We start from the raw sequence: 25283 nt of genomic DNA, 5'->3' as shown, positions 1-25283 counted from the left end.
AACAAATATGTCGGTTTAAATATAAACTCAATAATACATATTTATTAATAGTATCCCTCCCGTGTCAGTAAAGTTTGTGTTTTGACATTATACTGCCTGTAGGGAACACCTGCATTCCTGCGATTGGCCGGGCCTGTTGCTATGAAAGTCCGTGCTGTCGAAAGCTTGCACGGGGATTGGCTGACTCGTCAGATAAAATCAAAACTGTCGGCTCATCAAATCCAGACCATGGCAAAAAAAATTTGCATCCAGATTTTATCCACGCTTTGTTCAGCCACCACATCCACAACCACCACCACCGCCGCCACAATCACCGCCACAACCACCACAACCACAACGACAACTACCAAAACAAAATCCCGCGCAAAGCCAGTAACAGACTGTTGTGGCAAGTGCTGTTAGCGAGCACTTATGAAGGCCGGCACGGCACACGAGTGGGTGGGTGGCCAGCACCACGCCCGGCCGCCTTTGTCTCCCCCAGTGTAGATGTTTACACACCGCACCAGGTACTCATTTGAGGTTGAGTCGACCCAGGGGAGGCCCAGATTCGTAGTGCAGCGCGCTAACCGCTACACTACCGCTTCCCATTACAACTACCACCACCACAACCACCACCACAACCACCACCACAACCACCACCACAACCACCACCACAACCACCACCACAACCACCATAACCACACAGCAGTTCACCTCGCTTCTATTTCTGCGTCTTCGCTCACGCTGCTCCCTTACGGAATTCCTTCCCATCGTTGCTTCTCCCACGTTCTGAAAACCATCATGATCATCATCATGCCGATGACAATAACCACCACCTTGCTCAATTCAAGTGGTGGCAATTCCACATTCCTACTGTGAAGGGCGGGGGGAGAGCAAGTCCATCCATAGGACAACCACTCACTGTTGACTTCCCCACAAAGTGATACATATTTTATCAACCGCGGAGGGATGATGATTATGATGATGATGACGACGGGCTGAGTCAACCCCAACCAGGAGTTGAACTCGCAAACTTCCGATTTGCGAGCCGCTCGCTCAACCGCTGAGCCACGTGACCGGATTTTATATTTCCAATAGTGCTGTTTGTTTCTGGCCGTTTCGAATGACAGACCTTTGGGTCTGAACTCAGAAACTCAGCGCAACCGCAAATTATATTCTTGGTTCTTTCGGTAAAGTCACGTAGAAGGGAGATAATAAAATAATATAAATATAAAAAATAAAAATTCTCACAACGTTTCGACTTTAACACAACCAATCATCATCACGTGTGAAATCCACAGCAATAAAAATCCACAGCAAAAAAATCTTGCTGTGGATTTCACACCTGATGATTATTGCTTGTGTTGCAGTCGAAACGTCGTGAGAATTTTTTTATTGTTTAATATTTTTATTATTTTATTATTTCCCTTCTACGTGACTTTACCGAAAGAACCAAGAATATGAATCCCTGCAGTCACGAAAGCTTTAAATCAAAATTCAACCGCGAATTGTTCTAAAGCCATCGGTGGACAGCTGCTTGGGAGACTGCCGTGTCACGACGCACTATGGCTCTGCACTTTAACATCATCGAGATTGAAAACGCATTTTTTTCACAACAGTTCGTTGTTTTTACGTTTGTTGTCCTTCCCCCGCCGCACCTTTGATTAGCACGGTTGGCCACGTACGGTGCGAAGGAAGTTCAAAATACGTGCATACATCTCGTACGCAGAATCGCGTCTCGTTGGTGCCGAGTGGTGGTGCCGTGCGTTTGGCACCTGCCCTGGTTGCACCGAATTACCCACCTCCCCACCCCCCACCCCCCCACCCCACCCACCCCCCAAATATAATCATCGATAATATTCAATGCAATATTATCGACCAACTGCGTTGTAACCCATCACATTCCGCTGGGTGTCAAGTCGAGTGAACACGTGACGTCTTTCAGTGGCACCAATGTGCCATTGAGAGCGCCGTGACATTGAACAGACCCCGATGGACATCGGGAAACAAATGGGCATCACCTGCCGCGCCCGGAGATAGAATCGAACCCGCAACCTCCGTGGGATCGCGAGTTCGGTGACGCTGCCAAACCGCTGCGTAACGCAAGCCGCGCTGTCCTCACAACGCCCGTTTAACCTCAAGGGCGAATCCCACTTCACAAGGTCAACAACTCTATCTGTTCGCGAATGGATTGAACTCCAGCCAAGGCAGCAGCTACCCTCATGCTCAGGTGTGTGTCTGTGTGTGTGTGTGTGCGTGCGCGCGCTCTCTCCGACTCACAACACAACTCATGGGCGCGCGCATACACGCGCACACGCACGCACCTGCATATTAGAGCCGATGCCAAAAATGTCAACAAGACACTGCCAGTGAAATTGCTCTGACACCTTAGTTTACAGGCAAACGTGGGTCTGTCTGACTTACACTGCTCCCTCCCCACCCCCAGTTTCTCACCCCTCCTTCCCCTCTGCCCCCCCCCCTATCCCATACCGACCTCCTATTTCGTTTTCGTTATTTATTCCATTTGAATGCTGCCACAGTTCGTGTATGTATGTTGAACTTATTTCGCACCTACGTAGCCAACCGGGCTAATCGGAAGTGTACGTGGCGTGAATGAGTAGGTGAGTTAAGTGAGTGAGTTGGTGGGTGGGTGGGTGAGCGGATGAGAGAGCAGAAGACTGAGTGGGTGAGTGAAGTAAAAGGGCGAATGAGTGGGTGAGCGAGTGAGTGAGTGGATGGGTGACTGAGTGGGTGAGCGAGTAAGTGAGTGGGTGAGTGAGTGGATGAGTGGGTAGGTGAGTGAGTGAATGGGTGAGGGAGTGGTTGAGCGAGTGAGTGAATGGATGAGTGGGTGGGTGGATGAGTGAGTGAATGAGCGAGTGAATGTGTGGATGAGTGGGTGGGTGGGTGAGTGAGTGGATGAGTGGGTGGGTTAGCGATGGTGCCAGTCTTTTTTTGCTTAACCCACCCACCACCGTTGCCCACTCAGCAGTACACGTGACCGTCACATCGCAGTGAGTTGGTCGCTTGCAATGGGGCAAAGTGCGTTTGCTTCCAAACTCTTCCCAGGACTCATATTCTTAGGTTTTTTCGGTAAAGTCACGTAGGTGAAACATTAAAATTAATAAAAGTAAAATAAAATCAAAATCACGACGTTTCGGAGGCAACACAAGCTTCCGTCTTCAGGTGGAACCGTCACAGCCACGACAGCTGTATCAAGTAAATAAGAGATTGCAGGAGCTACCAATCCGTTTATATAATGGTTGGAGAGGGGGGAAGGGCCAAGTACAGCACACTTTTTATTCATATGGTAAGGTGAGGCTTAAGAGGGTGAGCCTTTGTTATGGAGAGGTACGGTTTGTGACTCAACCTGTGACAAGGAGACAACCACTAAACATGGTAGACCAGGACGTCTGGCGCAGTGTGGATGAGTCGGCCAAAATGCCCTCTGGTAGAGGCCCTTTCGCAGGCAGTGGCATGTGAAAGCAATTGCAGGGCTGCCCCTTTAGCTTGTGTTTATTAATTATTTGGTTATGTGGGTTTGTTTGTGTATACCCTGCTTTATTACTTTGGCGCTGTGTGTGTCCCATCGCGAGACGAAGCGGGTCACTCCTGGAGCAGTACGTCGCTTCGTGTTGCAGAAAACGGCCCGCGGAAGTGGGTATTACAGAGCTATACCTCTGATCAGAATCAAAATATTTATCTAGACTGCAGGAGGAATCCGATGAGCTGTAAAGCTCTTTTTTCAGAGATGTCCATTCGGGGGAACGGTGTCAGAACTTTAGAACAACAAACAATACAAAATAACACGATTGGAGTGCAAAGTATGGGAAAGACAAACAAATCACTTGAAAAAATAAATACAAATCAAACTGAAACAATTTTTGTGTACCTTACCAGGTCAAGCCCACTGCGCTATCAGCTTCTTTTTAAAAAGCGACCCCGGCGATCACAAATAATCTCGCCCGACGAAGTGGCTTATGATCGCGTGGACATTTATCGCAGCCGAACAATTCTGACTAATGTGACCGATGTGGTCAGGACATAAAACGTTATTTTGCTCATCATTATTTTGTTTATTATTCTATCGCAAATGAGGAACGGGGGGACCGATTCGCGCGTTGACAAAACGGCCGAAGAATCACGCCCGCTCCGGCAGCCTCGGCACGGCGCCTCCGTTCGCAGATCTCTCGCAAGAGCGGTCGCAAGCCCTTCGCGTTCGGCAGAAAAGGGCCCCGCGAAAGTGGGTATTACAGAGCCACCTCTTAGACCTTCCCACCCCCCCGCCCCCATTCAAATGACGGCACCGTCTGCCACTCGATCAAAATCAACACCTTAATTCTCAGAGCTGAAATTTGTCCAAAATTAAATGCGATGTGGTTTGTTTTTGTTGCGTGCAGTCATTAGTGACCTGGCTGAGGCCGTCAGCTCACGACAGGTTTCATCACCCGCTTTCATCACAGGCAGTGACTGCAACATCGATTAATTGACTGATTTAATGCATTGAAATAAATAAATAAATTTGCCCATCCATTCTCCATCCACCTACGAATGAAGGTGTCCTTTAAGCCATGTCCGATTCAAGAAGGGGGGAGGAGGGGGGGGGGGTTTGACCATACTTCACCATGCTGTTCTTAGGTTTTTTTCGGTAAAGTCACGTAGGTAAAAAATTAAAATTAATAAAAGTAAAATAAAAATCAAATAAAAATCACGACGTTTCGGAGGCAACACAAGCTTCCGTCTTCAGGTGGAACAGTCACAGCACGATTGCTGTTCCACTGAAGACAGAAGCTTGTGTTGCCTCCGAAACGTCGTGATTTTTATTTGATTTTTATTTTACTTTCATTAATTTTAATTTTAATTTTTTACCAACGTGACTTTACCGAAAAAAAACTAAGAATATGAATCCTTGCAGTCACGAACGCTTAAAATCTAGAATTCACCATATTGGTCAGTGCTGGTTGGTGAAGGAGGGGGAGGGGAGAATGAAGGGAGGGGCCGGTTCTGATATCATTTTGCACAGATGTCAAAGCCAGGGCTGGGTTCCTTCAGTGTTGCAAAATCTGAAGGAATTATGCGCTTATGCAATTTGGACTTACATACTTTGATTCTTCATATTAAGTTACTTTCATGACTTGTTTTTGTTGTCTGATGTGTTATTCTTGATTCTTTCGGTAAAGTCACGTAGAAGGGAGATAATAAAATAATATAAATATTAAACAATAAAAATTCTCACGACGTTTCGACTGCAACACAAGCAATCATCATCAGGTATGAAATCCACAGCAAGAAAATTTTTCAAATTTTTCAAATTTTTCAAATTTTCTTTTTTATTGTTATATATTTGTATTATTGTATTATCTCCCTTCTACGTGACTTTACCGAAAAAACCAAGAATATGAATCCCTGCAGTCACGAAAGCTTTAAATCGAAAGTATTATTGTTGTCGTGCCTTGCTGACCCCGTGCCCCATACCGGACATCTGTGAGAGAGAGAAAAAACGCTTCATAGCTCATCGGATTCCCTCCTGCAGTCTAAATAAGCATTCTGATTCATACTCTTTGTTTTTTCGGTAAAGTCAAGTAGGTAAAAAATAAATAAATGATAAACAACTGAATTAAATCACGACGTTTCGGAGGCAACACAAGCTTCCGTCTTCAGGTGTATTTAATATCAGATTTTATTTAGTTGCATTTTCATTTATTCATTTTTTTTAAAACAATCAATCAAATAAAAAAAATGAAAACAACGAAATTAAATCACGACGTTTCGGAGGCAACACAAGCTTCCGTCTTCAGGTGGATTTAATTTTAGATTTTATTTAGTTGCTTTTGAATTTATTCTTTTTTTTTTAACAATCAATCAAATCAAATAAATGAAAACAACGAAATTAAATCACGACGTTTCGGAGGCAACACAAGCTTCCTACCTAGATGACTTTACCAAACAAAACCAAAGCGTATGAATCCTTGCAGTGGCGAAAACTTCAAATCTAGAATTAAATTCGGATTCACAGCGGAGCGCGCTCAGCACCGCGTGACGAGTGGCTGCAGACGTCTGGAACGTTCTTCCTGCCCATATTATTCGGAAGCCACTCGGGCTATGCACACTCAAATCATCCACGTTGAAAACTCACTTCTTCGGCACCGCTTCGTGTGGTCAGTCTGTTGTCCTTCCCCCACACCTGCCATAAGCGCGGTTGGCTACGTACGGCGCGAAAGAAGTTCAACACACGCACGCGCGCTAGCGCAACTCGCAGGAGTTTCCGGCAATGGACACGTGGTTATGGCTGCAGGGTTTGGTGGTAGATGTTGTTTATGTCGTTTATTGTGGAAATTCGGTCACGGTTCCTATGATCACTGTTGCATTGCTTGCATAAAGGTGTCAGTTTTTGTACCAGTTGAAAGGGTAAAAACCTATTACTATATTTTGCCACTGGTAAAGGAAGTCTCATAGTGTAATGCTTACCCCGAGCTCTCAATACTCTGATAGTGCACTGTTTTTGAGTTGCACGCCTTTTGGCGTCATCTGGTCCTACACCAATGGAGACTAGGCTCTAAGAAAAGCTGTCTCGGGTGTGGACCAATCAACTTCAAGGACAGTGCATATCATTATCATCATCAGAGTTGTTTCTTTTTTGTTTGCATTTTGACTGCTTGTGTTGTGGTTATTACAAACATGATGCCTTGTATAAAGGTGTCAGTTTTTGTACCAGTTGAAAGGGTAAAAACCTATTACTGTTGCATTGCTTTTATGGCTTTATTTTGGTGGTTTCGAAAACGTATTTTGGTTTGGCCATGTTTGTTTGTTGTAGTACGGAGTTAGACTGATGGCCTTAATCTACGTTGTCTTGTGGTTGTTGTTGTTGTTTGACTTGCATCCCACTGGGATGTTTGCACACAGCGTTGGTGTACGGTGCTTTTTCTGTTTTTCTCTGGATTTTCTGTTTGCACATAGTCACTTTAAGATGTTTTCTTGTTCATGTTTTTGTTTCTTTGTTTGTTGCGGTTGCACCCGATTCAAGAGCCCAATGGCTCACAGGGCTATACCAAATAAATGAAACTGGAAACTCGAATCAGCCGGTCGCTCGATTTATCCTTGAGCATCGATAACTACACAAAGCGGCTCTCCGCTCACTTACTGGACTGGCTTAGCCCCGCGTTGCTTGTTTCTGGTCGCAGTGGTCAGGAATGCGTGGGACGGACGCTGCTGCAGTTTGAACGAGAGCTGGAACTGGTCCCAACGTGGATCGAGGAGGCTGCTACAAACGAGCTGTTCTGGTTTGTGCAGGAAGAGACCGTGGTTCATCCAGTCGCGGTATCTGTGTCCTGCCGACTTCTTAGTTTCGGTAGGGGGTGAGGTGGGGTTGGTGGTGGTGGGGGGGTATGAAAGTTGAGCCTCCCCCCACCAAACAACCCATCCCCCTTCTGGATTTGAAGCTTTCGTGACTGCGAGGATTCATAATATTCTTTGGGTTTTTTTTCCGCTACGTTGTCCCCACTTGAAGAAGGACGCTTGTGTTGCGCCCGAAACGTCGTGATTTAATTTAGTTTTCATTTATTTTATGTATTCTTTACCTCCGTGACTTTACCGAAACAACCAAAGAGTATGAATCCACGTCTCCTATGCGGTATTCATCTAGTCAAGTCAAACAACCGTTGGAACGATGCGACACGTAGGCTTTCGCGACACAATATATTCCATAATAGAGGTTGTTTTTGGGGTTAAATCGCGTAAATATAAATGCGTCGTTAAACCCGCCACCACCCGACACAGACAGTTTTGTTTCCGTGCCAAACTTTACAACTTTGTCTGTGTCGGGTGGTGGCGGGTTTAACGACACATTTGCGCGATCTAACCCCAAAACAACCTCTATTATGGACATTTAAATGATAACACTGACTTGGGACCTTGTGGTGCGTTAAAAATAAAGAAATCTATATTCCAGGCCGTAGCCATGAAATCAACATTGGGGGGGGGGACCAAATCTTCCAGGGTGTCTAGGGGGGTCCCAACCCAGAAAAATATCGACATTTGAAAACTAATTTCCTGCCTAAAATATTAAAAGATTCACGAACACGTGGGATGGACTTTTACTTATTTTTTACAATAATGTCGAATAGTGTATTGTATTACATTGCTCTGTTTTAACTTTTTTACCATTTCTTGTTTCATTGTATGTAATGGCAGAGATTAGGGATTAATAAAGTACAACCATAACCACAATCACATACACAGAAATCTATGCATTGAATTACATGAAGACAAGTCTAGATATTGTGGCCAAGGTTTAGCAAATTGTTGTTTCGATTTAAAGCTTTCGTGACTGCAGGGATTCATCTTCTTGGTTCTTTCGGTAAAGTCACGTAGAAGGGAAGTAATAAAATAATAAAAATAAAACATAATAAAACAATTCTCACGACGTTTCGGCCACAACGCAAGCAGCCGTCCTCAGGCGAAGATTATTATGTTTTATTTTTATTATTTTATTACTTCCCTTCTACATGACTTTACCGAAAGAACCAAGAAGACAAATTGTTGTTTTTATTTAAATAGCATAGCAATTATTTTTTATAGCATAATATTGGGGGGGGGGGACATTTTGAGCATATTTAAATATTGGGGGGGATGTGTTTCCCCCCCCCCCCCCAAATATACTATAATTACGGCCTTGTCTATATTATTTTACCAGGTAAGGCCCAATGAGCTACACAGCTCTTTTTCAGAAGCGAACTGGCAATCACAAATGATAGCTCAACTAAAAGTGGCTCATCAACATGTGGACATTTATGGCAGCCAAATACCCTAAACGCGTGAATTTTGATAATAAATGTGGAGGGAAAACCCAGAGGATCCGGATAAAATGCACAGTACAAATATACAAAACAAGCGTCAGGGTCGGCATCGAACCCACGGCATCCTGTATACCAGGCGAGGTAGTTAACATCTCCTAGCCACCGTGATGAAAATTATGATGAGAGAAGAGAGACACAGACTCCAAATATATAGCAGGCGTCCAGGTCGAGATTGAACCCACGGCCTCCTGTATACCAGGCGATGTAGTTAACATCTCACCGCGGGAGAGAGAGACACGCAAACTCCAAATATACAGCAGCAGGCGTCAGGGTCGAGATTGAACCCACGACCTCCTGTACACCAGGCGAGGTAGTTAACATCTCACCGCGGGAGAGAGAGACACGCAAACTCCAAATATACAGCAGCAGGCGTCAGGGTCGGGATCGAACCCACGACCTCCTGTACACCGGGAGAGATAGTTAACATCTCCTAGCCACCGTGATGAAAATTATGATGAGAGAAGAGAAACAGACTCCAAATATACAGCAGCAGGCGTCAGGGTCGAGATCGAACCCACGACCTCCTGTACACCAGGCGAGGTAGTTAACATCTCCTAGCCACCGTGATGAAAATTATGATGAGAGGAGAGAGACACAGACTCCAAATATACAGCAGCAGGCGTCAGGGTCGAGATTGAACCCACGGCCTCCTGTATACCAGGCGAGGTAGTTAACATCTCACCGCGGGAGAGAGAGACACGCAAACTCCAAATATACAGCAGCAGGCGTCAGGGTCGAGATTGAACCCACGGCCTCCTGTACACCTGGCGAGGTAGTTAACATCTTCGAGTAAGGGTACAGAGAGAGGAGCGTTACTCAGTGCAGAGCCACAGCCGTGACCGTTGCACGGTTCGGTACAGAACTCTCGCGTTAAGGAGAAAGGATGAAGGCGCAAGCCCTGCAATTGCCGTGCTCACTCCACTGCTGGTGGAAGGGGATTCACGATAGAAATGAGAGAAATAGATCTAGAGAACAGCCTCTTAGAGAGAAACATTTTCGGCCTCCTCTTTCACGTTCGCCAGACGCCTTGAAAATAATAATAATAATACTATAATAATAACAATAGACACGATTGAGAGCATGGACGTTTTTCGCGAATTGGATGCAACGTTCAATCGATAATGAAAATATAATAATAATAACAGCCTCTATTTTATGCAGCGCCTTCCGTATCGACATATCTCAAAGCGCTGTACGTAAAAAATATATACACTCGTAAGTATAGATAACATCAAAGCGAAGGAGAAAGCATCTGAGCGAAATCAAATACGTATGAATTTATTTATTACCTTTTTTTCTCGTGTATTTGGTGCTCTAACTGTGTAAAAGTAGCGTGTAAAAAGCATTCGCTGAATAAATAAATTTAAAAACATACGACAACCACTCACTGTTGACTTCCCCACAAAGTGATACATAATTTATCAACCCCGGAGGGATGATGATGATGACGACGACGGGCTGAGCCAACCCGAACCAGGAGTGCCCACACTTTAACCCACACTCACTGTGGTGCCACCCGTGTATTAGTACCACACATGATGTACTAACGCTTCCTCCATCTCTCAAGACCTCTTCGTTGTTGTCCCTCGGGTGTGCTTTCTTTCTCTCCCGTTACGCTCTGACATTCATTGTTTAAGGGCGCCTTATACATTAAAAATGCTCAATATAAATTAGAATAATACTGGTAGGAACCTCCTGGTTACACCAGCCCACAGGGGATTATTGTGTCCGTCCGTCCGTCGTGCAGGGAGGGGCTGGGTGGGGAGGGAGGGGCTGGGTGGGGGGTAGGAGGGGTGGGGAGGGTGGGTTTGGGGCTGGGTGGGAAGGGTGGGGCTGGGTGGGGGGTGGGAGAGGTGGGGCTGGGTGGGGAGGGGCTGCTCACCCCGTGGTGCCCTTATAAAACTCAACGTTTAACCTACTCACGCCGGCTTGTCCCCGCCCTCACAGTCTGGCATATTTGCGGAATACACCACGCCGCCGTTGACCCTGGCCATTGACCGAGCAACCCAACGTTCCTACCAGCTCCCTCCGCAGCAGGAATGTGTTCGGTTCCAATCTTTCACAGACTCGCGGGGAAGCTTTCCGTGAGCGGACAGGCACCTCCTACGGCCCGGCCACGGCGCGCGAGGGAAGTGGAGTGGCCGGAACGGCGCCCGCGGTGCCCGGCGGTGTTCATCGTGTCGGTGGCTCGCGTGGAGAGCCGAGCTGGGGCGTAGCGCAGCCGTCAACGAGTGGGGGGTGGGTGGTGGTGGTTTGGGTGGTAGTGATGGTTTGGGTGGTGGTGGTGGTTTGGGTGGTAGTGGTGGTTTGGGTTGAGGTGGTGGTGGTGGTTTGTGTGGTAGTGGTGGTGGTTTGTGTGGTGGTGGTTTGTGTGGTGGTGGTGGTTTGTGTGGAGGTGGTGGTGGTGGTGGTGGTTTGTGTGGTGGTGGTTTGTGTGGTGGTGGTTTGTGTGGAGGTGGTGGTTTGTGTGGTGGTGGTGGCTTGTGGTGGTGGTGGTGGTTTGTGTGGAGGGGCGGTAGTGTAGTCTTGGTTAGCGCTACGCTGCTGCGCTACGAACCCGGCGACCCGAGTTCGATTCCCGCTCGCGGCGCCAACAACACGGGCGACGATTATTCTGCACCGGTCCTGGGCCTCCCCTAGGTCGACTCGGACCCAAACGAGTGCCTGGGCGTGGTGTTGTTCAACATCGCCACTGGGGGAGACAAAGGCGGCCGGGATGCGATGCTGGCTACCCACCCCCTCGTGTACCATGCCGGCCTTCGTAGGCGCTCACGAAGCACTTGCCCCGACAGTCTTTGAAGGCTATACGGGGGATATTTGTCTTTGTGAGGCGGAGAGGCGGGGGGTGGGGGGCGTGAGGGGTGGGGGGCTCTCGATTGCTGTTTTCTCGACCTGGCGGGGTCGTGATTTAGGGGAGGGGAGTGTGGGGATGGGGGGGTGGTGATTTAGGTGGGGGGGGTGGTGGGGGTGGGGGGTGATTTAGGGGGTGGGGGGGGCTACACCTGTTAGGAGGGGGGCCCCCACCCGGCAGTCGCATGACAGACTGAGGCGTGACGAACGAGCGAGACGGGTCCAGGAGGCACGGCCGTAACCGCAACGCGCCCCACCACCACCACCACCCCTACCACCACCAAAGATAAAGATCCCCCGTATAGCATGAACAGACTGTTAGGGCAAGTGCAGACAGCGAGTAGCGCCCTTGAAGGCCGAGGTGGTGGGTGGATGGGTGGCCACAAGCACCACGGCCTAGACGCATTTGTCTCCCTCCCCCAGTGCTGACGTTTATACACCGCTCCACCAGGTAGACATTTGAGGCTGAGTCGACCTAGTGGAGTCCCGGGACCGGTTCAGATAATCGTCACCGGCGTCGGCGGCACCGCGTGCGGGAATCGAACTGGGGTCGTGGCCGGGCTCGGAGCGCAGTGCGCAAACCGCTGCGCCACCGCTCCTCCGCCCTTACCACAAACAAACAAACAAAGATCCCCCGTATAGCCTCAACATACTGTAGGGGCAAGTGCTGTTAGCGAGCACCTATGAAGGCCGCAACGGTACACGAGGGGGGTGGGTGGCCAGCACCACGTCCGAACGCCTTTGTCTCCCCGGTGGCGATGTTTTACACACCGCACCAGGTACTCATTTGAGGCTGAGTCGACCTAGGGGAGGCCCGGGACCGGTTCAGATAATCGTCACAGGTGCCCTTACCACCACCACCACCACCCCCCACACGGGGAAGTGTTAACAACAGGTGAGGAGTGTTTCAGCTCAGGGCTCGCGAAAGCTGACGGCGGTTTAGGAGATGGGAGTGGTGGTGGGAGGGCCTTCATCCAGCAGTGGATTGACCATGGCTGCTGACGATGATGACGCTGTTGACGTCTTGTGGCCCCCGACTTTCGTCGATGCGGACGATGTCAGCCTCGCTGCGTCGGCCACGCGGCACTGGTTTGACCATACTTCACCACACCCCGAGTGAAGGCGCGATAAGGATGTATTGCGGGAGCACAGAAACACAGTACAACTGTTGAGATTCTTAGGTTTTTTCGGTAAAGTCACGTAGATAAAACATTAAAATTAATAAAAGTAAAATAACATAAAAATCACGACGTTTAATGTTTTACCTACGTGACTTTACCGAAAAAACCTAAGAATATGAATCCTTGCAGTCACGAAAGCTTCAAATCTAGAAACAACTGTTGATGTTGCCACCAGGAGCCTACAGTAACCATGCACGATCCAGGCTCAACCGTGCTTAACTTTCAACATCCCAGAACCGGTTAAGATATCGCGTGCCACTGATGTTTGCCGGGAATCGATTGCGTAACTCTGCATGGATCTCACAGCGCACGCAGCGCGATCACCACCGTGTCCCAACGGAATCTCGCTTGGGTCGCCCCAAAAAAACCGGCGCGCCCGCCCTGGGAATGTGGAATTTCCACTGCATCGCCAGTGTAGAAGCGCACTGACGTCGTCACGAAAGTGCGTGGGAGTTGAGCGAGCGAGCGAACGAGGAAGCGATGATAGAAGTGAGGTGTGGTGTTGCTTTCACTTCCCCCGTAGAAGTTGGGCTTCGGTTCCTACCCTGGCTCTACCACGACCCCCCCCCCCCCAAACAAAGACAAAGATGCCCCGTACAGAGTGAACAGACTGTTGGGGCAAGTGCTGTTAGCGAGCACGTCTGTAGGCCGGCACGGCACACGACGGAGTGGGTGGCCAGCACCACGCCCGGTCGTCTTTGTCTTCCCCAGTGGCGATGTTCACACACCGCTGCGCCAGGTATTCATTTAAGGCCGAGGCGACCTAGTGGAGCCCCAGGACCGGTTCATATAACCGCTATCAATGGTGATTTAAAGCTTTCGTGACTGCAGGGATTCATCTTCTTGGTTCTTTCGGTAAAGTCACGTAGAAGGGAAGTAATAAAAAAATAAAAATAAAACATAATGAAACAATTCTCACGTTTTATTTTATTATTGTATTACTTCCCGTCTACGTGACTTTACCGAAAGAACCAAGAAGACGCTATCAATGGTGTTGGCAGTGAGCAGGAATCGAACTCGGGTCACCGCTACACCCCCCCCCCCTCCATACCTCCTTAACAGAGGCGACTTCTCAAAGTTCAACTCGAATAAGTATAACCCGTAAAAACTAAGTTTTTCACTATAAAAATCCTTAATATGCGTGGCGGCTAGAGTCCTCTCGTCCTCTGGCTTGAGATGGCTGCCACCTATGGGTCAGATGATTGTCTGCCAGCATTAAGCAATTGATAATTAAATATTTAAAATTTTTCCCTAAACAGTGTAAAATTTTGGGAATTTTTTTCCCGAACATTAATTGTCTCGCACAACGAGTCTGTGTGGAAAATGTCAGCTCGATTGGATCAAGGGGAAGTGGGTTAAAAAACGACCGAAAGATTTGCACGGTCGTAAACAAGCAAGCAAGCACGCAAGCAAGCAAGCACGCAAGCAAGCACGCAAGCGAACTTAATATAAAGGATTTAAAAATTAACCCGTAAAAACAAAGTTTTTCACTATAAATCCTTTATATGCGTGGCGGCTAGAGTCCTCTCGTCCTCTGGCTTGAGATGGCTGCCACCTATGGGTCAGATGATTGTCTGCCAGCATTAAGCAATTGGTAATTACATATTTACATTTTTTCCCTAAACAGTGTAAAATTTTGGGAATTATTCTTCTCGAACATTAATTGTCTCGCACAACGAGTCTGTGTGGAAAATGTCAGCTCGATTGGATCACGGGAAGTGGGTTAAAAAACGACCGAAAGATTTGCACGGTCGTAAGCAAGCAAGCAAGCACGCAAGCAAGCACGCAAGCAAGCAAGCAAGCGAACTTAATATAAAGGATTTAACAAAAAAGGCCGATTAGCACCACGGCCTACACCGCACGGGACGACTTTTCGTGCGCGAGCTAAAGGCGAAGCCCTGCACGAGCTCGCTCGGGCCGCTGCCGGCGGATGATGGCCCAACCGTTTGGTTTGCAATTCGGGCTTGTACCACCGCTGACGGCGCAGTATCACGATGTTTTTATTAAATCCTTTATATTAAGTTTACTCGCTTGCTTGCTTAGGACCGTGCAAATCTTTCGATCGTTTTTTAACCCACTTCCCGTGATCCAATCGAGCTGCCATTTTCCACACAGACTCGTTGTGCGTGACAATTAATGTTCGTGAAATTTTTTTCAAAAATTTTTACACTTTTAAGGACAAAAATATTATATTTAATTACCAATTGCTTAATGGTGCCATGCAATCATCTGACCCATAGGTGGCAGTCATCTCAAGCCAGAGGACGAGAGGACTCTAGCCGCCACGCATATAAAGGATTTATAGTGAAAAACTTTGTTTTCACGGGTTTACTTGTTACATGCACAAGGTATTGTGTACAAGTGGCCGCATGCGACTCGTGCATTTCTAAATAAATAAAAACGTCTCTTCTTGATGCTTTTGGTTGTCGGCCCGTGAGCATGGAAGTCGTCCACTTCACCATGGTAGTCGTCCAGTTCACCACGAAAGTCGTCCAGTTCACCATGGAAGTCCACTTCACCATGGGAGTTGTCCAGTTCACCATGGAAGTCCACTTCACCATGGAAGTCCAGTTCACCATGGAAGTCCAGTTCACCATGGAAGTCCAGTTCACCATGGAAGTCGTCCACTTCACCATGGAAGTCCACTTCACCATGGAAGTCCAGTTCACCATGGAAGTCCAGTTCACCATGGAAGTCGTCCAGTTAACCATGGGTGTCGTCCAGTTCACCATGGAAGTCGTTCAGTTCACCATGGAAGTCCACTTTACCATGCAAGTCGTCCACTTTACCATGGAAGTCGTCCAGTTCACCATGGGCAGGAATTTGACAACTTGCGGCTGTGTGCAATAATAATACACACAGCAGGATCAACAAGCTCACGGCAATTCGTCTATCGGCTTGTCACGTGCGGTGGGGTAAAGTGTGGGTACACCTACCGCCTCGTCAGAGACGTACTGGCCAGCGTTTGGGGGGGGGGGGGAGGGGAAGAGTAGGCCAAATGCCACCGAGACCGAGAGGGCTCCCTCTCGAGCTCTCTCTCTCGGGAGGTGGAGGAAGCTCTTGCAGGACCGCGCCTCTGTCTTGTGCCGTGCAATAAACACACCGGTGGCCACTGATACACATCAAAGCAGTGCTTGTCACAGCAATATTTAGCTTCTGTTATCATCTCTTGCGCCTTGATTTGTTTTTTTTAAATACCCTCCACTATGGCAAATAACGCAACATGATTTGGTTGTTTTTCACGCTAACACAAATGCCGTCTTGTAATGCCAGCCTATTTTCCATTTGGGATCATAATTACTACGTTATTTTAGATTCCGTATCGGCTGACCTGATAAGGTTGCCACCTCTAAGACAGAAAAGCCAGGACAAATCATCGGAATAACAAGAATATCTTTCTCGAGCAGAATAGGGACAAAACTACGAGGTAAAAATGCATCGTCTTCGGTAATACAATATATGTTTTATTATTATCATGTCTCGATTTAAAGCTTTCGTGACTGCAGGGATTCATCTTCTTGGTTCTTTCGGTAAAGTCAAGTAGAATGGAAATAATAAAATAATAAAAATAAAACATAATAAAATAATTCTCACGACGTTTCGGCCACAACGCAAGCAGCCGTCCTCAGGTGAAGAACAGGTCTGTCGAGAAGACAGAGACTCTGTCTTCTCGACAGACCTGTTCTTCTTTCCATTCTACGTGACTTTACCGAAAGAACCAAGAAGATATTCTCATGTCGTTGTCTTGAGTGCTAGATTCGTTAAATTATTATTACGCCAAGATTCCAGACCATTTTATGTCCCTGGAAAGACAGATTTCCCAGGATGTCCTCTGTGTGCTATGCATAAGGATCACTCCCCGAAACATCGCCTATCATATATTTGGGGCACAGTGGTCGATAAATGTTAATTGCCTCGCCTGGTATACAGGAGGTCGTGGATTCAATCCTTACCCTGACACCTGCTGTATATTTGGAGTATGCGTGTCTCTCTCCCCGTGGTCGCGTGGATTTTTCTCCGGGTCCTTCGGGTTTTTTTCCACCACATTTAGAATCAACAGCACGCGTTTAGAGTATTTGGCTGCTATGAATTTCCACGTGATAAGCCACTTCGTTGAGCTATCATTTGTTGCCAAGCCTCTTCTGAAAAAGAGCTGTATATCTCAGTGAACCTCATCTGGTAAAATAAAGATATTCGTAAAAGCAGTAGCTTCCTCTTATCGGGCCACAGTCTTATTGACAAACGTGTTGACGTTATTTTGCCGTTGGTTATTAATGCTTGGGCTCTCTCTCTCAATAAAAAAACTCACCCAGACCCTCAACCCTCTTTTCCACACAGCAGCATGACGATGATCCGACCCGTGGAAGAAACCCAAAAAAAAATGCCAGGGCATTCGGCAACCTTAGCCGAGCTCCGACTCGCAATGATGTCATTCCGGGGTCCCTTTAAATCGCAGGGAGTTTACAATGAGGCCTGCCTCAGCTCCACTGAGAGGTTGAGAGAGAGAGACTTGCGGTAAACACGGGAGCTACAGAACCGGCTCTACCACCTCCTCCTCCTTCTAGCCCGCAGGTGATTAATGCCCGATATGACGTTATACATGTGTGACTGTTACCTGGGCTCCCGTGGCAAACTGCTGCTCGCGTTTTGTTTTTAATTCATCACAGTCATTGTTGTTGCCATCATAATTGTCATCTTTATTATCATTATGAAAAATTATTTTCATCATCATATTATTGTTATTCTACGTTATCACAAGTTTCTGAACAATCTTCTTGGTTCTTTCGGTAAAGTCACGTAGAATGGAAACAATAAAAATAATAAAATAAAACATAATAAAATAATTATCACGACGTTTCGGCTACAACGCAAGCAGCCGTCTTCAGGTGAAGAATGAAACACTGCTAAGCTTGGAGCGTATATATAAGCTGGGTTGGATGTGGAAGAAGAGCGCCTTGACAAAATAATTTGCATATCAAGAGGAATTTAGCATGTTAAATTCTTTTGTCAAGGCGCTCTTCTTCCACCTCCAACCCAGCTTATATATACGCTTCAAGCTTGGCAGTGTTTCATTCTTCACCTGAAGACGGCTGCTTGCGTTGTAGCCGAAACGTCGTGAGAATTATTTTATTATGTTTTATTTTTATTATTTCCCTTCTACGTGACTTTACCGAAAGAACCAAGAAGATGAATCCCTGCAGTCACGAAAGCTTTAAATCGAAATTCTGAACGATGTTTCACGTTTCCCTCCACGTTGGGCATTGAAGATCCTGAAGAAGCCCCCATCAATCACGACGCGCTTGCAATGATCCGCGCATGCTTATTAAATAATTAAAACTCTTTGCTTATTTCGGTAAATAAAACAAATCACAAATTGTCTTTTGTTTTATTATATTTCTACCCACGTGACTTTACCGAAAGAACCAAAGATATATGGATTCCTGCAGTCACGAAAGCTTCAAATCAATCATTAATATTCAGCTATGATGGTAATTAAGTTTGAAGTTCATTTGATCGGGTGAGAGCTCAAGAAAGCGGGCATGAGTCTCCAGAGGTGTGGACTCGAGTCATGTGACTTGGACTCGAGTCAGACTCGAGTCATGAATTTGATGACTTGCGACTCGACTTGGACTTGCATAACAATGACTTTGTCCCACCTATGAGATGTGGACTCGAGTCATGTGACTTGGACTCGAGTCAGACTCGAGTCATGAATTTGATGACTTGCGACTCGACTTGGACTTGCATAACAATGACTTTGTCCCACCTATGAGATGTGGACTCGAGTCATGTGACTTGGACTCGAGTCAGACTCGAGTCATGAATTTGATGACTTGCGACTCGACTTGGACTTGCATAACAATGACTTTGTCCCACCTCTGTGAGTCTCACGTGCAGGAGTGACTATTTGCAATTGCTGCTTTCGCGACCAATGTTACGAGGTCACCCCCCATGGCAATGTCCTCTCAGATGCATTCCGCTCCTTGGCCGCAGCTCCGTAATTATTCTGTGGCCATCGTCTCATCTCGCCTTGCCGGAACCCGCTGACTTGTTTTGTGGGATGATGACGACGATGACGATGTTGTCACGAACCTCCGAGTGTTTTCTAAATCTCCTCTATCTCCCTCTCTCTCTGCCGTCTCGCAATATAAAACTCATGCGTGCGTCTCTCGATGGTCATCCGACATGGAACAAAGACGGTCGGCGTCTTTGTTCCATGGCCAGCGCTTCTGTGACCGTCTGGAACGCTCTTCCCTTCCGAATCTTCGGAAGCCGCTGCAGCTGTGCACTTTGAATCATCAGCTAGCTTGACAACCTCATTGCTTGAGAAGTGCTTTTCGTGTTTAGATTGTTGTCAATTCCTCGCACCTCCGATGAGCGCGTTTGGCTAACGTACGGTGTGAAAGAAGTTCAACATACACACACGTGCATACGTACGCGCTTCGTCACACGAATGTCCCCTTGTTTTCTGAACCACGTGTGGCACGCGGCCGTTATAGGGCGACACTCTCTTTCCCTCGACCACATTTAAGGCCATGCCGTTCCCTTTCATTGTCAAGTTCAAATTCGCAAATAGCAGTCCCAAAAGCCCCCCCCCCCCCATCGCTGTCTCTTCCCCTCCGTGTCTCATTCGCCCACGTCAACAAAACATTTGTGCCCCGGCCACGCACGTGCCTTCTGCTACAAAGAGCGCGCGTTGTAGCAGTGTAGAGCGTCAAGACACTGAATCAGAGGCTGATCACAGAGGGAGACAGGGGTAGGTGGGGGCGGGAGGGACACTTTTTTTAAGGCCAGTTTGAGACTACTTTGAGTTTACCAGAGTTGTTTGCTTGTTTGACGAATAATCCGTTCCAGGAAATTGTCGCTATGCGGCAACCGGCGGTGTCTGTGTGCGGTCAGGGGGTACGCGCTTAGTTATTATAGCTTGGGCATAGTAGGGGGCACAGGTGGTGCATCGGCCAGTCATCTCGGTCAGTCGACCCATGGCACCACCTGGGTCTGTCCCGTGACCTCCTACCGGCGGGCGATCGAGACTTCACGTGGCCTCGAAGTGCACGTAGCCTGGCACAAGCGCCGTGGTAAGGTCGCCGCCACTTAGTGGCGAATGGTTGTTGTTGTTGTTAGCACGCTCCGCTACGAACCCGGTCACTCGAGTTTGATTCACGTTCACTGCCAACACCGATGGTGGGTATGTTAAAGAAAGAAACCGGTCCTGAACTTCCCCCTCGTGTTGTTGAGTTTGAGTTCATTTGATTTGTTACACGAATGATGCCGTTTGGCCAGTTTTACCGCTTGCTTTACACGGGAGATCCGTGGTGCGTTAGTACAGCAACAACGACGAAACGATCATTAATATTGTCGAGAACGAGTACAGATCCCTTAAGGATTATTACAAAATAAACTTAAATGGTGCGGCGTGCAAACGTCAGCACTGGGAGAGACAAAGGCGGCCGGGCGTGGTTCTGCCCCCCCTCCCTTCCCAACCCTCTTCGTGTGCCATCCCAACCTTCATAGGTGTTCGCTAACAGCACTTGCCCCGACAGCCTGTTAGAGGCTATACGGGCCGTGACCTTTGCCTCATGTTGTTGTTGTGTACTGCCCGTGGAGCTGGCTGCACCGTAGGGCACACCGCGCGTGGACCACCTTGCACCATGGCTCTTGCGCTCTCACAGATACCCCCTCCACACACCTCACCTCCTGAAGGGGCCGTGCGTTGTGCGTGCATCGAAGGGGTTGTTCGGTGGAGCGGTGGCGTAGCGGTTAGCGCGCTGCGCTACGAACCCGGCGACCCGAGTTCGATTGGCCGCTCACGTGCCACCAATAATTAGCCAGCGGGTTTGATGTTGAACCTGTTTCTCGCTGTCAAGTAGCCGACCCGGGGCTAAACGGAGATGCGGGGGAAGGACAACAAACTAAACACAGAGAGCCGTTCTAAAAAATATATGTTTTCAATCTAGAACTGCTTTTGACGATTATCTGAACTTGTTCTGGGCCTCATCTAGGTCGGCTCAGCCTCAAATGAGTATCTGGTGCGGCGTGTACGCATCGCCACTTGGCAGTCCGTTGTATAGATGTGTTAAAATCAATGCCACAATCCTATTTGCTTTGTAAGAATAAATATACTAAACCGATGTATCGTGGCTTTTGGTCCACCCAGTATTATTTTTTAAACAACATTCAGTGGAAATTTTCCGACATTGCAAGATGGCAGTTACGCGCGCAAGTGAAAACAAAAATGTTAGCATATTTTTTCGTCAAAGTGGATGACTTTAAACAACGAAAAATACAATAGAATAGATTATTTAAAAATATCAAACTGTCTTGCGCAAGCACGGCTTTGATGTCCACATCAGGCCGCTGTTTTCACAGCGCCACGGCGAGGTAAGGGCGCAGCCCAGCAATTGCCTAGTTGACGCCCCTGCTGCCAGATGGACCTCCCAACCGCAAGAGGCTATCGAGAGCCCCTCAAGAGGGTACTTGGCCTACTCTTCTACACCGACTAACCGTCGTTGGGAGAGCTGAAAGCACCGCCCACTTTGCCCCCACCTCCCCCATCTTCGCTACTGCCAACCGATGGGATCGTGAACACTGCTGGTTGTGACAAAGAGGTCCATTTAAGAAACTTGCACAATAACGCAACTGCCCTGCTTGGAGATGGAATCGAACCGTGGCTTGCTGCTGCTAATCACCACCACCACCACCACGACGACCAGTGCGGAAGTAGCAGCCGTCCCCCGCTGTTTTTGTGTGTGTGTGTGGGATGTGAGCGAAGTTTAAATGGTGCATCTGCTGCCCCGGGGTGTCTGCGTGACACGAGAGCGACGCGATGAATAACACTGCCGAGTGGTTTGTGAAACCCGGGTAATGAATGGCACCACCATCTCCATCACTCATCCGCTGTCTCTCTCTCTCTCTGGCCCGCTCTCTCTCGATCTCTCTCTTTTTTTTCTATCTCTTTTCTTATTATGTTTTCTTATTTTTTCTTTATACTTTTTTATTTTTCTTCTCTCATTTTTGTTCTCTTTTTTATATTTCGCTTTCTCTCTCGCTCTCTCGCTCTCTCTCTCACACATTTACTCGCGGTATAAATCACAACGGAGAAAGGCAGCAATTTGGACGATGCCTCCTTTGACTTCGAGCTTTTGTCCTCAGATGTTCTTGGCTCCCGTCCTTATTTGTTTGTTTGTTTCAATTGCCTGTCCCACTAAACACACGATGCTGGCCCAAAGTTGCATCTTCACCGGGTTTATGACCAGCAATTTCTGTCTTTTCCCCGCCACTAAACATGTCACATCGCACCAAGGTCACGACCATTTGGTTGACCCAACGTTTAATTTTAGATTTGAAGCTTTCGTGACTGCAAGGAATCATATTCTTAGGTTTTTTCGGTAAAGTCACGTAGGTAAAACATCAAAATTAATGAAAATAAAATAAAAAGAAAAATCACGACGTTTCACAGCCAGATTAGCTGCTAATCTGGCTGTGACTGTCCCACCTGATGACGGAGACTTGTGTTGCCTCCGAAACGTCGTGATTTTTGTTTTTATTTTTACATTTATTTTCATTAATTTTGATGTTTTACCTACGTGACTTTACCGAAAAAACCTAAGAATATGACCTAACGTTTGTTCGACGTTGCCTGTTGACCGGGTTAACGGTTAGCGACGGCCAATCGTGGCGCAGTTTTGAGCCCCGATACGCACGGTGCATCGACCCGACGATTAGCACGACTTGGCTACGTACGGTGCGAAAGACGTTCAACATACTTGCATACATACAGTACACCCATGGTCAACCAATGGAAATTTAAGAACGCTAGCTTCTGTGAAGATCGCCCGGCGCGGCAAGATTCTTTTCGAAGGCAAATCATCGAAAACACAAATTGAGCACGGACACGTCAGCTACAACTTACTGTGTTTCTGGCGAATTGCCCGATGATGCTGGATGCAATTACCAGCGAAACGTCGTACTCAAAATGTTCAATGTAGTGCTTTCACGCTTCAACACACCAGTGGGCTAAAGCAGTGAACTATTTGTCTTTTGTCAACGTGACACTTTTTTACTGATTGGCCGTGTCGGGTGGTGGAGGGTTACGACACATTTATAAATAACGCGATCTAAACCCAAAAACGTTGATTATGATTACTGCGTTTCATCAAACCCCTGTGTGTATTTCTTAACATTGTAAAAAAAACAACATTTCTCAATTGAGACTCGAAGTGGTTCAAAGGCTGCGGTGAAGGTTTTCAACCACAGACGTCGACCTTCACAACCAATGTCACAGGCGACGCGTCGCTCGGAGGGGACATGCCGTGGGTTTTACTCTCCAACACGCAACCGACGTGCGCTGAACTAGTAACGTATCGGCGCGTCGTGGTCACGTGACGCACCGTGCCGATTGCCTGCGTCGGGTGGTGGCGAGCTTAGCGACACATCAAAATTATTACACGCGATCTAACGCCCGACAACAACCTCGATTCTAAATCATCGTTAGTCTATCGTGACGATGCTTCTGGCGCGCCCGCCTCCCCCACCCACTCACCCCCCGATGTGCACGAGGTCCAAATCCCCTTTGACCTTTTTGATACAGAAAGAGGAACCCGTGGCCGTAGAGAACGCGCCCGTGCAGGTTACCGGACATCACTCAAGCGGTTTATAAGAAGCCAGTGGGGGGGGCGGGGGAGGAGGGGGGGAGGGGCGGGGGTGGGGGCTTGAGCGAGGAGGCGTCGTGCCAAGAAGGGACAAGAGAGTGGTCGGAGTGGCACCCAAGGAACGCGACGCGTCTGAACTATGAACTACGCCGTTTGCATTTCACCAGGTAAGGCCCCACCGCCCCCACCCCCACCCCAGAAAGGGCATCTCGCACCCCCCAGGGGGTGCGTGCACCCCAGGTGAAGAAGAAGAACCACTGGCCCACGTGTGGATCAGTATACTGACTCTCTAAGACAAGGTCATGCAAGACGAACGGTTGTTCAGTTGGACGTCCGAAAAAAAAAACTATCAACTAAAGTTTGTTTTATTTTATTTTACCAGGTAAGGCCCCACTGAGCTACATAGCTCTTTTTTTTCAGAGGCGTAACTGGCTATCACAAATGGTGAGCTCAACTATGTGGCTTATCATCGTGTGGACATTTACAGCAGCTAAAATACTCCGAACGCGTGACGCTGATTGTAAATGTGGAGAACAATCCTCGCGAGAGAGACATGCAAAGTCGAAATATACAGCAGCAGGCGTCGTCAGGGTCGGGATCGAACCCACGACCTCCTGTACACCAGGCGACGTAGTTAACATCTCACCACAGGAAGAGAGACACACGCAAACTCCAAAAATACAGCAGGCGTCGTCAGGGTCGGGATCGAACCTTACGACCTCCTGTATACCAGGCGAGGTAGTTAACATCTCACCATGGGGAGAGAGAGACACGCAAACTCCAAATATATAGCAGATGTCAGGGTCGGGATCGAACCCACGACCTCCTGTATACAAGGCGAGGTAGTTAACATCTCATAGCCCCCGCGGCGTCCATGGGACGTTCCTCTAGGAGACGGAGCGATCAAATAAGCGCGTGGCCCAGATGCTGCGGCAGCTAAATACAATAATCGTCGTTGGCTCGTGAGTGACGGCCGCGTCTCTGGAGAGGCCTTCATCCAGCAGTGAATCCATCAGCTTGCTCATCTCTGCAAGGAGCGTCCACCATCAGATGAACTTCAGTTATCCACGCAGCTGCGTTTGGCTGCTGCCATCGAACAAAGGCGGGGGTCACCGCATCGTGTGGCGCTTTCAGATGCGCTTTTGCGGCCGTCTGGAACGCTCTTCCGTTCCGATATTAGGAAGCCAATGAAGTTATGCACTTTGAAATCACCATCTAAGTTTAAAACTCAATTATTTGAAACGGATTTGTGTGTTTAGATGGTTGTCTTACCCCCACCCCCCTCCCCCCCGGGCACCTCGGAATGTCACGGTTTGGCCACGTACGGTGCGAAAGAAGTTCAACATTCATACGGTACATACACCACGGCTGATGATGACGACGATGGCGATCACGAAACGCCTGCGAAGAACGTGGTTCTGCCATTCTGTGAATCATCCCCCCCTCGCCCCGCCCCCCTCCACCCCCCCTCGCCCCGCCCCCCTCCCCCCCGCTCGTCCGTTTGAGGGCGATAAATCTTGGGCAGACAATTTCACCAGGGCGTTATGTGGACCCGTCATCGTGGGCGTGGGCTCTCAGAGACACGCGCGATGAATCTAGGAGCACATCAAAATCGTCCCCTCCGTGCGCTGTTGTTGCTGTTCGCGTTAAAGCGGTGAAATCCCTTAAGCCGCACAGAGACGCGGTCGCGCGTGCGAGTCTCTGTGTCTCTCCAATCTTAGCTCTCGGTGAACGGGTTTCAGGCCCGGCTCAACAATTGTATCGTC

This window comes from Lampetra fluviatilis, chromosome 52 (assembly GCF_964198595.1).
Source record: "Lampetra fluviatilis chromosome 52, kcLamFluv1.1, whole genome shotgun sequence".
NCBI lineage: Eukaryota > Metazoa > Chordata > Hyperoartia > Petromyzontiformes > Petromyzontidae > Lampetra > Lampetra fluviatilis.
This window is presented reverse-complemented; position numbering follows the sequence as displayed.